This window comes from Chenopodium album, chromosome 27 (assembly GCF_948465745.1).
Source record: "Chenopodium album chromosome 27, dcCheAlbu1.1, whole genome shotgun sequence".
Lineage (NCBI taxonomy): Eukaryota > Viridiplantae > Streptophyta > Magnoliopsida > Caryophyllales > Amaranthaceae > Chenopodium > Chenopodium album.
Window position 1 is genome coordinate 11,216,385 of NC_137860.1, and position 10,298 is coordinate 11,226,682.

A 10,298-nucleotide genomic window follows, 5' to 3' on the forward strand; every position below is an offset into this window, starting at 1 on the left:
GCAGCAGCGTGGCAGCTGCTACTGCTGGGGTGCAGGCCACCGTGCGTGGCCAGCCGAGGCTAGCCACGGTGGCTGGCTGCCTTGCAGCAGCCACTGCCGCGCAAGGCAGCAGCAGCACCGAGCTAGCAGCCGCGGCAGCAGTCGTGCAACGGTTGCACGCTGCTGCCCACAGCCACCCTAGACCGCCGCCCTCCCTTCCCTTCCCTCTTGGACGCCACCTGGTCGGCAGCCGCCGTGGCTGCGCCACCCAGCCGCGGTTGCCGGCCAAAATAAATTAATTTTTTTTTGTGTTTTAATTTAATTAAAATAACACTTATCCTAATTAAATTAAATTAGTCCATAAGATTACAATTAAATCACATTCAACTTTAAAATTAGGGTTCATCATAAAATTAATCCCAATTTAATTTTAACATTTAAAATTAAATCCATGATCATACATAAAACATTTTTATGCATTTATGAAACATAAAACAAATGGAATTAAAACAAAATCAAGCACAAAAATCATATTTTAGGGCTTGGAATTTTCGAAATTAGGGTTAGGGTTTTCGAAATTTTCGAACAATTTAGGGCATAATTCGGTCCTCTTCATGGCTATTTGAGCATAATTAAATCGCATTTAATCTATTCCAAAAGTTTAATCGCATTAATAATAATCGAACCATAATTAAATTAATTTCTCCCTCTTAATTGATTATAAAATTAACGTGGACATCAAATAATCGTATTATTATGATCTAGCGCATTCATGCAAGAGGCTAACTGATACCACTGTAGGAGTTTATAGGTACTACGCAGCAGAAATAACATATATGAATCATATTCAATGAAGTACCTAATCCCAAGAATCGCATGCATAACACACAAGACACATAATCATACCTTTGAAGCGTGAATTCCACGAAGCTATTCGACAGGCAAATCAGAGAGAGAATAGAGCCCCAAGTGTTGCTCCTCTACATAGTCCACGAGATTCGAACGAGCCGTCCACCAATACTAGATTGGTCGAGTGATTGAGGAAAACCGCGATCACCACCTTTTTGGACAACTGACCACCGCACGAACCACCACCACCACGAGACACCACCGGCGCCGGGAGGAGAAGAGAGCCGTGAGAGAGGGAGTATGAGAGGGGGTTGGTTTCGTGTTTGCTAATTAGGGTTTGATCTAATTGATCAGTAAATTCCTCACATGCAAACCTAGGCACCTAGTCTATTTATAATCTCATTATAATTAGACTAGGGCTTGAAGCCCAATAGCCTCTCAAAGCCCCTACATGGCCGGCCACTTAGAGTGATGAGGCCCATGATGGGCCTCGTCCTCTAATGCTCGATCTAGCCCCTTTGTGTGACTTTATAGGATCCGTCCAATTGGGCTTTGGCCTATTTTACTAGTCCAAAGATCGTAAGTACCTCTAGCTATGACAAAACGACGACCCAAATGTCCGGACTTAATTATTTCCATAGTTTGATCCAATTATATATCTAGTAATTACACACGACGAAGACATAACTCCTCCAGAGACAACAAATTTCATTCGCAGCCCCTGATGTACGATGCCAAGGTTAATGATCTGATCATGGTTGGCCAATCGTGGAGGCTTGTCACACCAATTTTAGTGATACATAAAAAATTATTTGTACTTTTCTTTTATCATTTAGGCTTAGATAAAAACATGTCAGAATATAATGGTTTTTGGCACTGTATTGTACATATACCAAGTTGTACTCTTCTTTGATTATGAATAAAATTGAATTTGAATAAAATTTTGTTTTAAATTTTTTTTTAACTATGATATTTGCTAGCTATATTAAGTTCCAATGATTGAATTAAATTTTATTCTGCTGGAAAAATATTCTCCACATTGGATACATTTATAAATAGTATGGACTAGAAAAAGCGTCGCTTAATTTGAAAATATGGACAGAAAAAAAGCGTCGAAAAATATAGGACAACTAATATATGAATCTAAGGACCCAATAAAGTGTCGCAATTTTATGATTATAGACAAGAAAAAGCGTTGCCAGTCCTGAGAAAGTGCGCGAACTGAAACAAGTTTCGACGCTTCGTATAAACATTTGGATAACAAAAAGCGTCGAGAATTGCGACGCTTTTTAGCGTCCAGTAAATTTCTCGACTCACATTTTTTCGACGCTTTTTAGCAGCGTCGAGAAACAATTTTGCAATGTTTTTTAGCGTCGAAAAAAGGCCTAACACGCTTTTTGTACTAGTGAATCATGAAAACAATATTATTTGATTTAAAGTACTATAAATATAAGTGCAAAGTATAACCATTTATCAAGAACATAATAAGTTTGAAATCTAATAGTATTCATACAAACTTCAATCTTATTAAACGTCTTATTTACGCATGAAGATTATCCCTAGTTGGCGAAAATAAGGCGATTCCAAGATCCAAAGAAACAAAGAGTGGATAAGCATGCTTTGGCTTGTCTTAACAACACTCAATCTTCTAAGATAACCATTGCCTTGCTAATGGCTCCAAGCCATTCTTGGTTAGATAATCGTCGCATCTAATTGATGAGTGGCATTTATGCCACAATTTAGTGTTCTCTTTACGGGTTTTTCCCACCCATTTGTAGCTTGTTTGCCCCCTTTTCTCTCCTTTTTGTTCCTCTTTTCTTTGTTTGCCTTTCTCCTTGTTTTCTTTGTTTTTGTTTTGTAGGAACTAAGAAATTGGAAGAAGAGCAATTCACCCCAAACTCCCTTGTGTGCGGGCGCGCAGCACTGTGAGAACCCGCGCAGGATGGCTCCATGAACAGAACACAAACAGAAGATTTGTGCGCCTTGTGCGCGCTTAGTGTGCGGGTGCGCGACCTTGATGTGTGCGGGCGCGCAGCACTGTGAGAACCCGCACAGAACAACATCAGAAGCAGAATCAAAACAGAGTGATGCGTGCGCCATGTGTGCGCCCTGTGTGCGGGCGGACATTCCTCAAACGCGGGCGCGCAGTGTTGTTGAGAGAAGGCGCGCATCCATGGGTTTCATTCTCCGTACCCACAGATCTGCGGGCGCGCAAGATCTGCGAGGGCGCACACACAACTTCTGCGCGGGCGCGCAGTGTATGTGCGCGGGCGCGCACCGTTGAGCTGCAGTCTTTTTATTTCGTATTTTTTGTATCTTTTAAGGGACCTATATATATAGGTCGTAGGGAGTTTAGTGCATGATCCATCATTACTTAGAAACAATTTAACCCTAATCTAGTGAGAGAAACTTCATTAGTAGAGAGAGAAAGTGTGGATTTCCATTGATGAACTTGGATATTGAAGAAGGAGCTTGATTGAATCTTTGTAAATCTTCATCTTCAATTAATGAGCAATCTCTTACTCTGTTTCTTTACTTTTGTATTTAGTTTTATTTGCTTATTTTGATTTTCCTTCATTGCTTATTGATCATGTTGATGCTTATTGATTTGATGATTGATATTGTTTTCAATATGATTTGTGAGTAGTCACCTAGCCAAGGGTGTGGGCATGGTGTAGTTTTTGATTGATTCATGCTTATGATGTTGGGGTTTTGTTAATGGTGATTAAAGTCTTTGTATGTTTGATATTCTTTAATCTTCTTGCAAGTGCACATTATTAGTTGATTAAAGGTGAATCTTTGCTAACAAGAAACGGAAGTTGACTTAGTTAAGGTTCATTGTTATCGATAGTTCTTTGATTGCACCTTCTAATATATGGTTCTAGTGTGGAAACATGGAGGCTATGTTAGGAGAATTTGATTAACCCCGGAAGGCGGTTATATTGAGCTTTAATTCGATATTCTTGCATGCTTAGTTTACCATTGCTTTGCTTCCGTGTTATTGCATGATCAATTGGCAACTACATCTACCTACTTCCCTTGGTGCTTAGTTATATTGATTTTTAATCATTCTTAATCTCTAGTTTAATTTCTTAGCTTTTCACACTTCTCGTTCCGAGGTAGCTTAAGTATTAAGTAGTGAATGTGGTGTTTATGCACGTCTCCTTGTGGTTCGACCCCTATACTTGCCTTATACTTGTATTAGGTTTGTTTAGGTGTATAAATTATATTTGATCTAGGGATAGACTTTTGACGACACGTTTATTCCCTTGTCAAATTGGCGCCGTTGCCGGGGAGACGGCTTCCATTGCTTTTTCATTACTTTATTTGAGACTATCTCATTCCTTGTTTGTTAGTATTTGTTACTTCTTGTTACTTGTCAGTGCTTACGTTCTCCTTAGCTTTGTTGTATGAACAGATGACGAACTCGCTCAAGGTCTTTGATTCCCATTGATCCGGAGTTAGAAAGATCTTTGTCCTTACTTCGAAGAGAAGCGAGAGCGAGGAGTAGAAATTCTCACACCCCAACGAAAGAAGGAGTAAGAGAATTGGAAGATACTCCACCATCTTCACCCTCAAGTGAAGACTTAGATAGCCCTAATTCACCATCAAGTCCGGAAATCAACCCCTTTTCAAACTTTAAGTCCGAAAGTGAAGAAGGTCCTAAAATGGGAGAGAATACACCTTTGAGTCGTCTTGGGGCTCCCAAAGCCTTTAGAGCCCAAAGTGGGATCCTAACTCCTACCACTCAAGCCAACAATTTCAAAATCAAGCCCAATTTGATTGCTTTGATAGAGAGGAAACAATTCTCGGGTGGAAAATTTGAGAGCCCTCATGAGCATTTAAAAGAATTTGAGAAATATTGTGACACAATCAAAGCCAACGGGGTGACTCAAGAGTACATCCACCTCAAGATGTTTTCATTTTCTTTAATTGGGAGAGGTCTAGAATGGCTAGAGAAGGAGGTGCCCCCTAACTCTCTCACAACTTGGGACCAAGTGACTACGGCTTTCTTGAGGAGATTTTATAACCATAGGAAGACCGCCGAGGCTCGATCTTGATTCAAGGCTTTCGCCAAAAGAGTGGTGAGACTCTAAATGCGGCATGGGACCGGTACAAGGAGCTTCAACGCCAATGCCCACGTCATGGGATACCCAAGTATCAACTCATCCACACTTTCTATGGAGGTCTCTCACCTCAAGGGAGAACAAGCCTAGATGCCGCCGCCGGCGGTCCAATCATGAACAAGGGAGAGGATGAAGTGGAATGCATCATAGAGGAGGCCGCAAAGCATTATGATGATTGGTACGAAGGAGCAAGGGAGGCCACTTCTAGCAAAGGTGTCTATGCATTGGAGCAAGCCAACGCAATCAACAACCTTTCTTCCCAAATCTCCAAGATGGCCAAGCAAATGGACGAAATGATGAAAGAAAGGTCCAACCCTCATGGTAATACCTCCCCTTCAACCAAGGGAGGCAATGGTATGGCCACTTCTTCCCCCTCTTCTTATAATAAAATGCCTCAAGGATGCATGTTTTGCTCAAATTGTGAAACCTATGATCATGATACCTCCCATTGTGTGTATGCTTGTGAAGTTCAACCCCCTCCCTATGAACATGATGATAATGTAGAAGATGTCAATGCTATGAATTTTCCTCCTAGAATGGAAAATGTAGGGAACTTGAGGCCAAACCCCAATCAAATGGGGAATTGGAATCAAGGTGGAAACCGTGGTTGGAACCAAAGTGGTGGTGGTTATGGTAACCAATACCATGGTGGGGGAGGCCCTTCTAATTTCAATGGAAGAGGCTACTCTAACCAAAGAGGGTATGGCTACCAAAACCAACAACCCAACTCCCGATACCAAGACCATCAAAATCAAAATTTTGGTGATCAAGGTAACATGGGAAACAATCGACAAAGCAATGTTCCCAACCAAGGTACCGGAGGCAATAGGGACCAAAATGTTTCTAACTATGCCCAAACCAATAGGCCTCCGGGTTTCCATCAATCCCAACTTCCTCCTCCTCAACAACCTCTTCAAGTTGAGGCCCCTCCTAATGATCCCGTGATGGCTAAGCTAGATGCCATCATGAAAATGCATGAGGAGGAAAAGAAGAGAAATGAGGAGGATAAAAAGCGAGCCAATGCTCATATGAAAATGCTTGAAACCCAAATTGCCCAACTTGCTTCCAATTCCTCTTCTTCTTCTTCTTCCTCTATTCCTAGTCAAGGAGTCAACCCAAAACCTTTGTATGCCGTGACAACAAGGAGTGGAAAGGTAGTAGGGAGTGACCCCTTAGTTGAGGAAGGACCTCGAAATGAAGTAGAGTTGGAGAGGGGGGATGAGAGAACCAAGGAACCTTCTAATGTTGAGAGGGAGAAGGATGTTGAGGTGCAAAAGGAAAAAGAGACCACCCCCTTGCCCCTAAATCTCCAACCTAGAGAGGAGAGGCTACCTTTTCCCCAAAGATTTGTGAGAGCTAAGCTTGATGCTCAATTTGGGAAGTTTTTGGATGTGATCAAGAATTTGCATGTTTCCCTTCCTTTTGTAGATGCTATGAAACAAATGCCCCATTACTCTAAGTTTTTGAAAGATCTATTGAGTGGGAGAAGGGAGTGTGAAACGGTGAGCTTGACCGCCAATTGTAGTGCAATCCTTTTCAACAAACTTCCCGCCAAGTTGAAGGATCCGGGTAGTTTTTCCATCCCTTGTTCTATTAATGGCATTGATTTTGACAAAGCTTTGTGTGATTTAGGAGCAAGTGTGAGCCTCATGCCCTACTCCATCTACCAAAAGCTTAGTGTAGGAACCCTTTCCCCCACTAACATCACTCTCCAACTAGCGGATCGGTCCATTAAATTTCCCATGGGTAAAGTTGAGGACATCCCCCTTAGGGCAGGGAAGTTCACATTCCCCGTGGATTTTTATGTGCTAGAAATGGATGAGGATGAAAGGATTCCTATTATCTTGGGTAGGCCGTTTTTAGCCACCTCTAGGGCCATTATTGATGTGAAGGAGGGCAAAATATCTTTGAAAATTGACAATGATTCAATTGAGTTTGATTTGAATAATGTCATGCAACAACCTTCCTCAAGTGGTGAATGCTTTAGAGTAGATGTTCTAGATTCCATGCTTAGTGACTTCTCTCGTTCCCATTTGCATGCTTCTAACGATCCCCTAGAGAGTGTATTGTTGAATGATTCTAAGCTAGGTGTTCACAAGGACGACATTCAATTCTATGAGGATTTGCTAGAGGAAAGCAAGAGCGAGTGCATGGATGAGAGCATGGAGGAGGAGGCTTTTCACACCTATGACCTCTTTCAAGTTGAGGAAAGAGAAGAGAGCACCAATGGTAAGGGAGCACCAAAGGTAGACTTGAAACCTCTACCTTTGGGCTTGAGGTATGAATTTCTTGGTTCTAATGAGTCTTTCCCCGTGATTGTTAATTCCAACCTAACGGAGGAGCAAACCTCCCTCTTGATCAATGTTTTGAAAAAACACAAGAAAGCTTTAGGCTATACCATTGATGACATCAAAGGTATAAGTCCTTCTTTATGCATGCACAAAATTGATCTAGAGGGAGATGCCAAACCCGTTAGGCAAAGGCAAAGGAAGCTTAACCCTTCCATGCAAGAGGTTGTGCGGAAGGAAGTGGCTAAGCTTCTTGATGCGGGAATTATATACCCAATTGCTCATAGTGATTGGGTATCTCCCGTGCAAGTTGTGCCTAAGAAAGGGGGAATGACGGTAGTGAAAAATGATCATGATCAACTAGTCCCCACTAGGCTTGTAACCGGTTGGCGCATGTGCATTGACTATCGCCAACTCAACACAAGTACATGCAAAGATCATTTTCCATTACCGTTCATTGATCAAATGTTGGAGAGGCTTACAAAGCATTCCTTCTATTGTTTTCTTGATGGTTATTCGGGATTTTTCCAAATCCCGATTGACCCCAAGGATCAAGAGAAGACGACTTTCACTTGTCCCTACGGTACTTATGCGTATCGTAGGATGCCTTTTAGGCTTTGTAATGCTCCCGCAACATTCCAACGTTGTATGATGTCCATTTTTAGTGATATGATTGAGGATGAGATAGAGGTCTTTATGGATGACTTCTCCGTTGGAGGGGCCACCTATGAAGATTGTCTATCTAATTTATCTCGTTGCTTAGAAAGATGTGAGAGGGCTAACCTCGTGTTAAATTGGGAAAAATGCCATTTTATGGTAGAAAGTGGGATTGTTCTTGGGCACAAAATTTCCCATGCCGGCATTGAGGTTGATAGAGCCAAGGTAGAGGTCATTGAGAAACTTCCTCCCCCCACCAACGTGAGGGAAGTGAGGTCTTTTCTTGGCCATGCCGGGTTCTATCGGCGTTATATAAAAGACTTTTCTTTGATTGCAAAGCCTCTCACATCCCTATTGCAACAAGATAAAGAGTTTATATTTGATGATGCTTGTCAAGAGTCTTTTTGTAGGTTGAAAGAGGCCCTTTGCACCGCCCCTATTGTCCAAGGCCCGGATTGGTCTCTTCCATTTGAGCTCATGTGCGATGCAAGCGACGAGGCTATTGGTTCGGTTCTTGGGCAACGAAAGGATGGGAAGCTTCATGTCATACATTATTTGTCCAAAACTCTCAACGACGCCCAACGAAACTACACAACCACCGAGGACAATTGTGTAGTTTAGAACCTACCTCATTGGTTCTAGGACAATTGTGTACACCGACCATTCGGCTCTCAAATATTTGATAGGGAAGAAGGAAGCTAAACCAAGGTTGTTGAGATGGGTTTTAGTTCTCCAAGACTTTGATTATGAAATGAGAGATAAAAAGGGAGCCGAGAATGTGGTGGCAGATCACCTTTCAAGGTTGGGCGGTGCAAGGTTCAAGGATGATGGTTTGCCAATAGAGAATGCTCTAAGGGATGATGTGCCTATACGTTCTTGAGGTGAAGTCGGCTCCATGGTATGCAGATATTGTGAATTACTTGGCTTGTGGTGCCATACCTCCGGATTTCACTTCACAACAACGTCGAAAGCTCAAGCACGAGGCAAAGAGATATATTTGGGATGAACCGATTTTGTTGAAGAGAGGGGTTGATGGGTTATTGAGGAGATGCGTTCCCGACGATGAGTTTCAAAGTGTTCTCCACATGTGCCACTCCTCTCCTTGTGGTGGGCATATGAGTGCTCAGAAAACCGCCTCAAAAGTTCTCCAATCAATGCTCTTTTGGCCTTCCTTATTCAAGGACTCTTGGATATTTGTCAAGACCTGCGATAGATGTCAAAGGGTGGGGAATATTTCGAGAAGGGATGAAATGCCACAAAACCCCATCCTTGAGCTTGAAGTTTTCGATGTGTGGGCGATAGATTTCATGGGGCCTTTTATCTCCTCAAATGGGAACAAATATATTTTGGTTGCCGTTGAATACGTGTCCAAATGGGCGGAGGCCGTAGCTTCTCCGACAAATGACTCAAAAGTGGTGGTCAACCTCTTCAAGAAAGTGATTTTCCCAAGATTCGGTGTTCCGAGGGCGATTATTAGTGATGGGGGGTCACATTTCAAACACCACACCTTCGTGAGACTACTTGAGAAATATGGGGTATCTCACAAGCGGGGGCTTGTTTATCACCCCCAAACAAGTGGTCAAGCGGAGGTCACAAATAGAGAGCTCAAAGTGATCTTGGAGAAAACAGTTGCCAGAACGAGGAAGGATTGGTCCTCTAAGCGCATTGATTCTCTATGGGCTTATAGGACCGCTTTTAAGACACCAATTGGGACCACCCCTTACAAGCTTGTATATGGGAAGAATTGTCATTTGCCCGTGGAGATGGAGCATCGTGCTCATTGGGCGATCAAGCAAATCAACTTTGATCTCCATAGTGCGGGGGAGCAAAGGCTTTTAGAGTTGAATGAGCTAGAGGAATTGAGGTTGAGTGCCTATGAGAATGCAAGTATGTATAAGGCAAGATCAAAAGCGTGGCACGATGCTCAAAACATTAAGAAAGATTTTGTCAAAGGGCAAAAGGTGCTCCTCTTCAATTCAAGGTTGAAACTCTTCCCGGGCAAGCTCCGATCAAGATGGAGTGGGCCATACATTGTTACGGAGGTGTTTCCATATGGTGCTTATGAAATTTTCCAAGATAGCCACTCCCCCTTCAAAGTCAACGGCCACCGCCTCAAGCCTTATTTTGAAGGATTCCCAAGTGATGAACCAATTTCAGTTACTCTAATTGATGTGCATCGTCAATTCCACCCTCCTTAATCATCTCGAATAACGTCGAGCTAACGACGCTAACCAAAAGCGCTTCCGGGAGGCAACCCGAGTTCCTAATCCTCTTCTGCTTTCTTCTTTTCTTGTTACTTTCATTTTTCAATTTACAACTTTGGATTATTGGGATTTGTGAGTTTTGATTATAATTGAGTCATTGATAAACGGTGCATCTAGCATGATAAAGGACTATT

The 10,298-nt window shown here is 42.4% G+C and overlaps 1 non-coding gene across 1 annotated transcript; it reads right to left on the reverse strand.

Annotated features, from left to right (window-relative positions):
• Positions 1-4,875: 4,875 nt before the first annotated feature.
• LOC145621761 (small nucleolar RNA R71) lies at positions 4,876-4,980 on the reverse strand. The gene has a single exon (XR_014108560.1). It is a non-coding gene; the product is annotated as a small nucleolar RNA R71 (small nucleolar RNA).
• Positions 4,981-10,298: the final 5,318 nt, after the last annotated feature.